The sequence below is a fragment of the Triticum dicoccoides genome, chromosome 3A (genome assembly GCF_002162155.2).
Source record: "Triticum dicoccoides isolate Atlit2015 ecotype Zavitan chromosome 3A, WEW_v2.0, whole genome shotgun sequence".
Taxonomy (NCBI): Eukaryota; Viridiplantae; Streptophyta; class Magnoliopsida; order Poales; family Poaceae; genus Triticum; species Triticum dicoccoides.
In genome coordinates, this window is record NC_041384.1 from 144,137,758 (window position 1) to 144,145,250 (window position 7,493).

Consider the following 7,493-nt stretch of genomic DNA (forward strand, 5'->3'; position numbering starts at 1 on the left):
TAGGATACCCAAAGGAGACTGTTGGGTACACCTTCTATCATAGATCCATTCTAGAGAGGGAGTTTCTCTCGAAAGAAGTGAGTGGGAGGAAAGTGGAACTTGATGAGGTAACTGTACCTGCTCCCTTATCGGAAAGTAGTCCATCACAAAAACCCGGTTCCTGTGACACCTACACCAATTAGTGAGGAAGCCAATGATGATGATCATGAAACTTTAGATCAAGTTACTACCGACCCTCATAGGTCAACCAAAGTAAGATCCGCACTAGAGTGGTACGGTAATCCTGTTCTAGAGGTCATGTTACTTGACCATGACGAACCTACGAACTATGAGGAAGCGATAATGAGCCCAGATTCCACAAAATGGCTTGAGGCCATGAAACGTGAGATGGGATCCATGTATGAGAACAAAGTGTGGACTTTGGTTGACTTGCCCGATGATCAACAAGCCATCGAGAATAAATGGATCTTCAAGAAGAAGACTGACGCTGATGGTAACGTTACTGTCTACAAAGCTCGACTTGTTGCGAAAGGTTTTCGACAAGATCAAGGAGTTGACTTCGATGAGACCTTCTCACCCGTAGCGATGCTTAAGTCCGTCCGAATCATGTTAGCAATTGCTGCATTTTATGATTATGAAATTTGGCAAATGGATGTGAAGACTGCATTCCTGAATGGATTTCTAGAAGAAGAGTTGTATATGATGCAACCTGAAGGTTTTATCAATCCAAAGGGTGCTAACAAAGTGTGCAAGCTCCAGCGATCCATTTATGGACTGGTGCAAGCCTCTCGGAGTTGGAATAAATGTTTTGATAATGTGATCAAAGCATATGGTTTTATACAGATTTTTGGAGAAGCCTGTTGCTACCTCTTGAGCACTTGCGTTGGTTTTCCCGTCAAGAGGAAAGGGTGGTGCAGCAAAGTAGCATAAGTATTTCCCTCAGTTTTTGAGAACCAAGGTATCAATCCAGTAGGAGGCTATGCGCGAGTCCCTCGCACCTACACAAAACAAATAAATCCTCGCAACCAACGCAATAAGGGGTTGTCAATCCCTACACAGTCACTTACGAGAGTGAGATCTGATAGATATGATAAGATAATATTTTTGGTATTTTTATGATAAAGATGCAAAGTAAAATAAAAGTAAAGTAAAAGCAAAGGAAATAACTAAGTGTTGGAAGATTAGTATGATGAAGATAGACCCGGGGGCCATAGGTTTCACTAGTGGCTTCTCTCAAGAGCAAAAGTATTTTACGGTGGGTGAACAAATTACTGTTGAGCAATTGACAGAATTGAGCATAGTTATGAGAATATCTAGGTATGATCATGTATATAGTCATCATGTCCAAGACAAGTAGACCGACTCCTGCCTACATCTATTACTATTACTCCACACATCGACCGCTATCCAGCATGCATCTAGAGTATTAAGTTCAAGAGAACAGAGTAACGCTTTAAGCAAGATGACATCATGTAGAGGGATAAACTCATGCAATATGATGAAAACTCCATCTTGTTATCCTCGATGGCAACAATACAATACGTGCCTTGCTGCCCCTACTGTCACTGGGAAAGGACACCACAAGATTGAACCCAAAGCTAAGCACTTCTCCCATTGCAAGAAAGATCAATCTAGTAGGCCAAACCAAACTGATAATTCGAAGAGACTTGCAAAGATAACCAATCATACATAAAAGAATTTAGAGAAGATTCAAATATTGTTCATAGATAAACTTGATCATAAACCCACAATTCATCGGTCTCAACAAACACACCGCAAAACAAGATTACATCGAATAGATCTCCACAAGAGAGGGGGAGAACTTTGTATTGAGATCCAAAAAGAGAGAAGAAGCCATCTAGCTAATAACTATGGACCCGAAGGTCTGAGGTAAACTACTCACACTTCATCGGAGAGGCTATGGTGTTGATGTAGAAGCCCTCCATGATCGATGCCCCCTCCGATGGAGCTCCGGAACAGACCCCAAGATGGGATCTCGTGGATACAGAAAGTTACGGCGGTGGAATTAGGGTTTTGGCTCCGTCTTTGATTGTCTGGGGGTACGTAGGTATATATAGGAGGAAGAAGTACATCAGTGGAGCAACTGGGGGCCCACGAGGGTGGAGGGCGCGCCTGGGGGGGTTGTCGTGCCCCCCTACCTCGTGGCCTCCTAGTTGGTTGCTTGACGTAGGGTCCAAGTCTCCTGGATCTTGTTCGTTCCAAAAATCATGTTCCCGAAGGTTTCATTCCGTTTGGACTCCGTTTGATATTCCTTTTCTACGAAACCCTAGAATAGGCAAAAAATAGCAATTCTGGGCTGGGCCTCCGGTTAATAGGTTAGTCCCAAAAATAATATAAAAGTGGATAATAAAGCCCAATAATGTCCAAAACAGAAGATAATATAGCATGGAGCAATCAAAAATTATAGATACGTTGGAGACGTATCAAGCATCCCCAAGCTTAATTCCTGCTCGTCCTCGAGTAGGTAAATGATAAAAACAAAAAAATTGATGTGGAATGCTACTTGGCATAATTTCAATGTAATTCTTATTAATTGTGGTATGAATATTCAGATCCGAAATATTCAAGACAAAAGTTTAATATTGACATAGAAATAATAATACTTCAAGCATACTAACTAAGCAATTATGTCTCTTCAAAATAACATGGCCAAAGAAAGTTATCCCTACAAAATCATATAGTCTAGATATGCTCCATATTCACCACACAAAGTATTTAAATCATGCACAACCCCGATGACAAGCCAAGCAATTGTTTCATACTTTTGACATTCTCAAACTTTTTCGATCTTCACGCAATACATGAGCGTGAGCCATGGACATAGCACTTTAGGTGGAATATAATGGTGGTTGTGGAGAAGAAAAAAGGGAGAAGATAGTCTCACATCAACTAGGCGTATCAACCGGCTATGGAGATGCCCATCAATAGATATCAATGTGAGTGAGTAGGGATTGCCATGCAACGGATGCACTAGAGCTATAAGTATATGAAAGCTCAAAAAGAAACTAAGTGGGTGTGCATCCAACTTGCTTGCTCACGAAGACCTAGGGCATTTTGAGGAAGCCCATCATTGGAATATGCAAGCCAAGTTCTATAATGAAAAAATCCTACTAGTATATGAAAGTGATATCATAGGAGACTCTCTATCATGAAGATCATGGTGCTACTTTGAAGCACAAGTGTGGTAAAAGGATAGTAGAATTGTCCCTTCTCTCTTTTTCTCTCATTTTTTATTGGGCCTTCTCTTTTTTTATGGCCTCTTTTTTTCGTCTGGAGTCTCATCCCGACTTGTGGCGGAATCATAGTCTCCATCATCCTTTCCTCACTTGGGACAATGCTCTAATAATGATGATCATCACACTTTTATTTACTTACAACTCAAGAATTACAACTCGATACTTAGAACAAAATATGACTCTATGTGAATGCCTCTGGCGGTGTACCAGGATATGCAATGACTCATGAGTGACATGTATGAAAGAATTATGAATGGTGGCTTTGCCACAAATACAATGTCAACTACATGATCATGCAAAGCAATATGACAATGATGGAGTGTGTCATAGTAAACGGAACGGTGGAAAGTTGCATGGCAATATATCTCGGAATGGCTATGGAAATGCCATGATAGGTAGTTATGGTGGCTGTTTTGAGGAAGGTATATGGTGGGTGTATGATACCGGCGAAAGGTGCGCGGTATTAGAGAGGCTAGCAATGGTGGAAGGGTGAGAGTGTGTATGATCCATGGACTCAACATTAGTCATAAAGAACTCATATACTTATTGCAAAAATCTACAAGCTATCAAAGCAAAGTATTACGCGCATGCTCCTAGGGGGATATATTGGTAGGAAAAGACCATCGCTCGTCCCCGACCACCACTCATAAGGAAGACAATCAATAAATAAATCATGCTCCGACTTCATCACATAACGGTTCACCATGCGTGCATGCTACGGGAATCACAAACTTTAACACAAGTATTTCTCAAATTCACAACTACTCAACTAGCATGACTCTAATATCACCATCTCCATATCTCAAAAAAATTATCAAGTATCAAACTTCTCATAGTATTCAACACACTCATAAGAGAATTTTATTATTAATCTTGTATACCTAGGATATTAGGATTATTTAAGAAAATTATCATGATATTTAAGACTCTCAAAATAATCTAAGTGAAGCATGATAGATCAATAGTTTCTATAAAACAAATCCACCACTGTGATCTAAAAGATATAAGTGAAGTACTAGAGCAAAACTATATAACTCAAAAGATATAAGTGAAGCACATAGAGTATTCTAATAATTTCCGAATCATGTGTGTCTCTCTCAAAAGGTGTGTACAGCAAGGATTATTATGGTAAACTAAAAAGACAAAGACTCAAATCATACAAGATGCTCCAAGCAAAACACATATCATGTGGTGAATAAAAATATAGCTCCAAGTAAAGGTACCGATAGAAGTAGACGAAAGAGGGGATGCCTTCCGGGGCATCCCCAAGCTTTGGCTTTTTGGTGTCCTTACATTATCTTGGGGGTGCCATGGGAATACCCAAGCTTAGGCTCTTGCCACTCCTTGTTCCATAATCCATCAAATCTTTACCCAAAGCTTGAAAACTTCACAACACAAAACTTAAAGTAGAAAATCTCGTGAGCTCCGTTAGCGAAAGAAAACAAAATACCACTTCAAGGTACTGTAATGAACTCATTATTTATTTATATTGGTGTTAAACCTACTGTATTCCAACTTCTCTATGGTTTATAAACTATTTTACTAGCCATAGATTCATCAAAATAAGCAAACAACACACGAAAATCAGAATCTGTCAAAAACAGAACAGTCTGTAGTAATCTGTAGCTAGCGCAAGATCTGGAACCCCAAAAATTCTAAAATAACTTTCTTGACGTGAGGAATTTATCTATTAATCATATGCAAAAATAATTAACTAAATAGCACTTTCCAAATAAAAATGGCAGCAGTTCTCGTGAGCGCTAAAGTTTCTGTTTTTTACAGCAAGATTAACAAGACTTTCCCCAAGTCTTCCCAACGGTTCTACTTGGCACAAACACTAATTAAACACAAAAACACAACCAAAACAGAGTCTAGATAAATTATTTATTACTAAACAGGATAAAAAAATCAAGGAATAAAAATAAAATTGGGTTGCCTCCCAACAAGCGATATCGTTTAACGCCCCTAGCTAGGCATAAAAAGCAAGGATAGATCTAGGTGTTGCCATAATAGTAAGATAGATCATTAAAACTCATTTCATATTCTCTACGTTCGGCAGCAAGTTTTCTTTGAGGCAAGAAAAATTAATCAAAAGGGCTAAATTTAATGGGACAAAAGTCCCCAAGATCAACTTTGGGAGGTATAGGTTCCTCCTTTGGCCCTTCGTATTGCACAACCAATTCATCATTATAAGCATTCTTTTGACAGAACCTTGTGAGCCTATACTCAAGAGAAGATCCTAGTTCATTATTTCGAATGGCCAAATCATCATTAAGTTCAGAAATTCTATCAACTAAAACATTGTAGGAACCCTTTTTCTTAGATTTTCATTGAAAGCAACATAGTCTAGAGATTGAAAGCGCATTATTTCTTCTTGATCAAAAAGGATAGCCTCTATGGGAGGACGGCAAGCGTCCACCTTATAATGCGCAAAGATTTCTTTGGCCTCTTTTATTATGAATCTGAACTCATGAGCCAAAAGATAGTAGCAGCACGCTTAACAAAAGAATGCTCAATATTAGAAAATTCTAGGAAAATCCTTTGTATGCAAGGGTGCATGTGCATGAATTGTCTTTCAAGTTCAACTACAAGCATGGCAATAGCGTCCGCAAGACTACTAGTTCTATGAAGGATAGAACTACCCATAGAAGGCAAAGCACCGGCACAAGTAAAGAAATCTTGGATAACTCCTTTTCCAATAATATTACCACTTCCAATACATAATTTTTTTGTATGTAAGATAGGGGGTTATTCAGCACGAGCATCAGAATTTTTCATGATATTATTATTGTCCATATCGACAATAATTTCCCCAATTTCAGACATAACGGCAGAAAGTGTAAAAGGAAAAAAGAGGCAAATAGAGAAAGAGGGGGAGGATAGAGAGAGAGAGGGCGAATAAAACGGCAAGGGTGAAGTGGGGGAGAGGAAAACGAGAGGCAAATGGAAAATAATGTAATGCGGGAGATAAGGGTTTGTGATGGGTACTTGGTATGTTGACTTTTGCGTAGACCTCCCCGGCAATGGCGCCAGAAATCCTTCTTGCTACCTCTTGAGCACTTGCATTGGTTTTCCCTTGAAGATGAAAGGGTGGTGCAGCAAAGTAGAGTAAGTATTTCCCTCAGTTTTTGAGAACCAAGGTATCAATCCAGTAGGAGGCTACGCGCGAGTCCCTCGCACCTACACAAAACAAATAAATCCTCGCAACCAACACGATAAGGTGTTGTCAATCCCTACATGGTCACTTACGAGAGTGAGATCTGATAGATATGATAAGATAATATTTTTGGTATTTTTATGATAAAGATGCAAAGTAAAATAAAAGTAAAGTAAAAAAGCAAAGGAAATAGCTAAGTGTTGGAAGATTATTATGATGAAGATAGACCCGGGGGCCATAGGTTTCACTAGTGGCTTCTCTCAAGAGCAAAAGTATTTTACGGTGGGTGAACAAATTACTATTGAGCAATTGACAGAATTGAGCATAGTTATGAGAATATCTAGGAATGATCATGTATATAGGCATCACGTCCAAGACAAGTAGACCGACTCCTACATGCATCTATTACTATTACTCCACACATCGACCGCTATCCAGCATGCATCTAGAGTATTAAGTTCAAGAGAACAGAGTAACGCTTTAAGCAAGATGACATCATGTAGAGGGATAAACTCATGCAATATGATGAAAACCCCATCTTGTTATCCTCGATGGCAACAATACAATACATGCCTTGCTGCCCCTACTGTCACTGGGAAAGGACACCGCAAGATTGAACCCAAAGCTAAGCACTTCTCCCATTGCAAGAAAGAACAATCTAGTAGGCCAAATGTCAGGACCCCGACTCAATGCCACATCGATCTAGCATGTAACACCTCATATCACTTTGCGGCCTCACGCACGGTATTCCTACGGGTGTCGCCTTACCTTAGCCCGGGACCATTTGCGCCTTTTGGCACACGTATATGACAGTGTCGCTAGCATCCATATGATAAGGAGCCCGGGCTGACATGGCTAGTCGTAAACCCAAAGTGGCACAGACTTACAGGGACAGGCATCCATGACCCAGCATCGAACGTGTCGGTCATCAGCGAGTGAATCCAGGCTGTAGCACTGGGCTAGCAGGACTCCGGTGAACCGGGCTGTAGCAGGCTAACAGGACTCCGGTATTCATCGCGTGACATTTCCCCGAAGGGACAGACACAGGAACGAAGAAGGACACATGCCGGCCAGCCTAA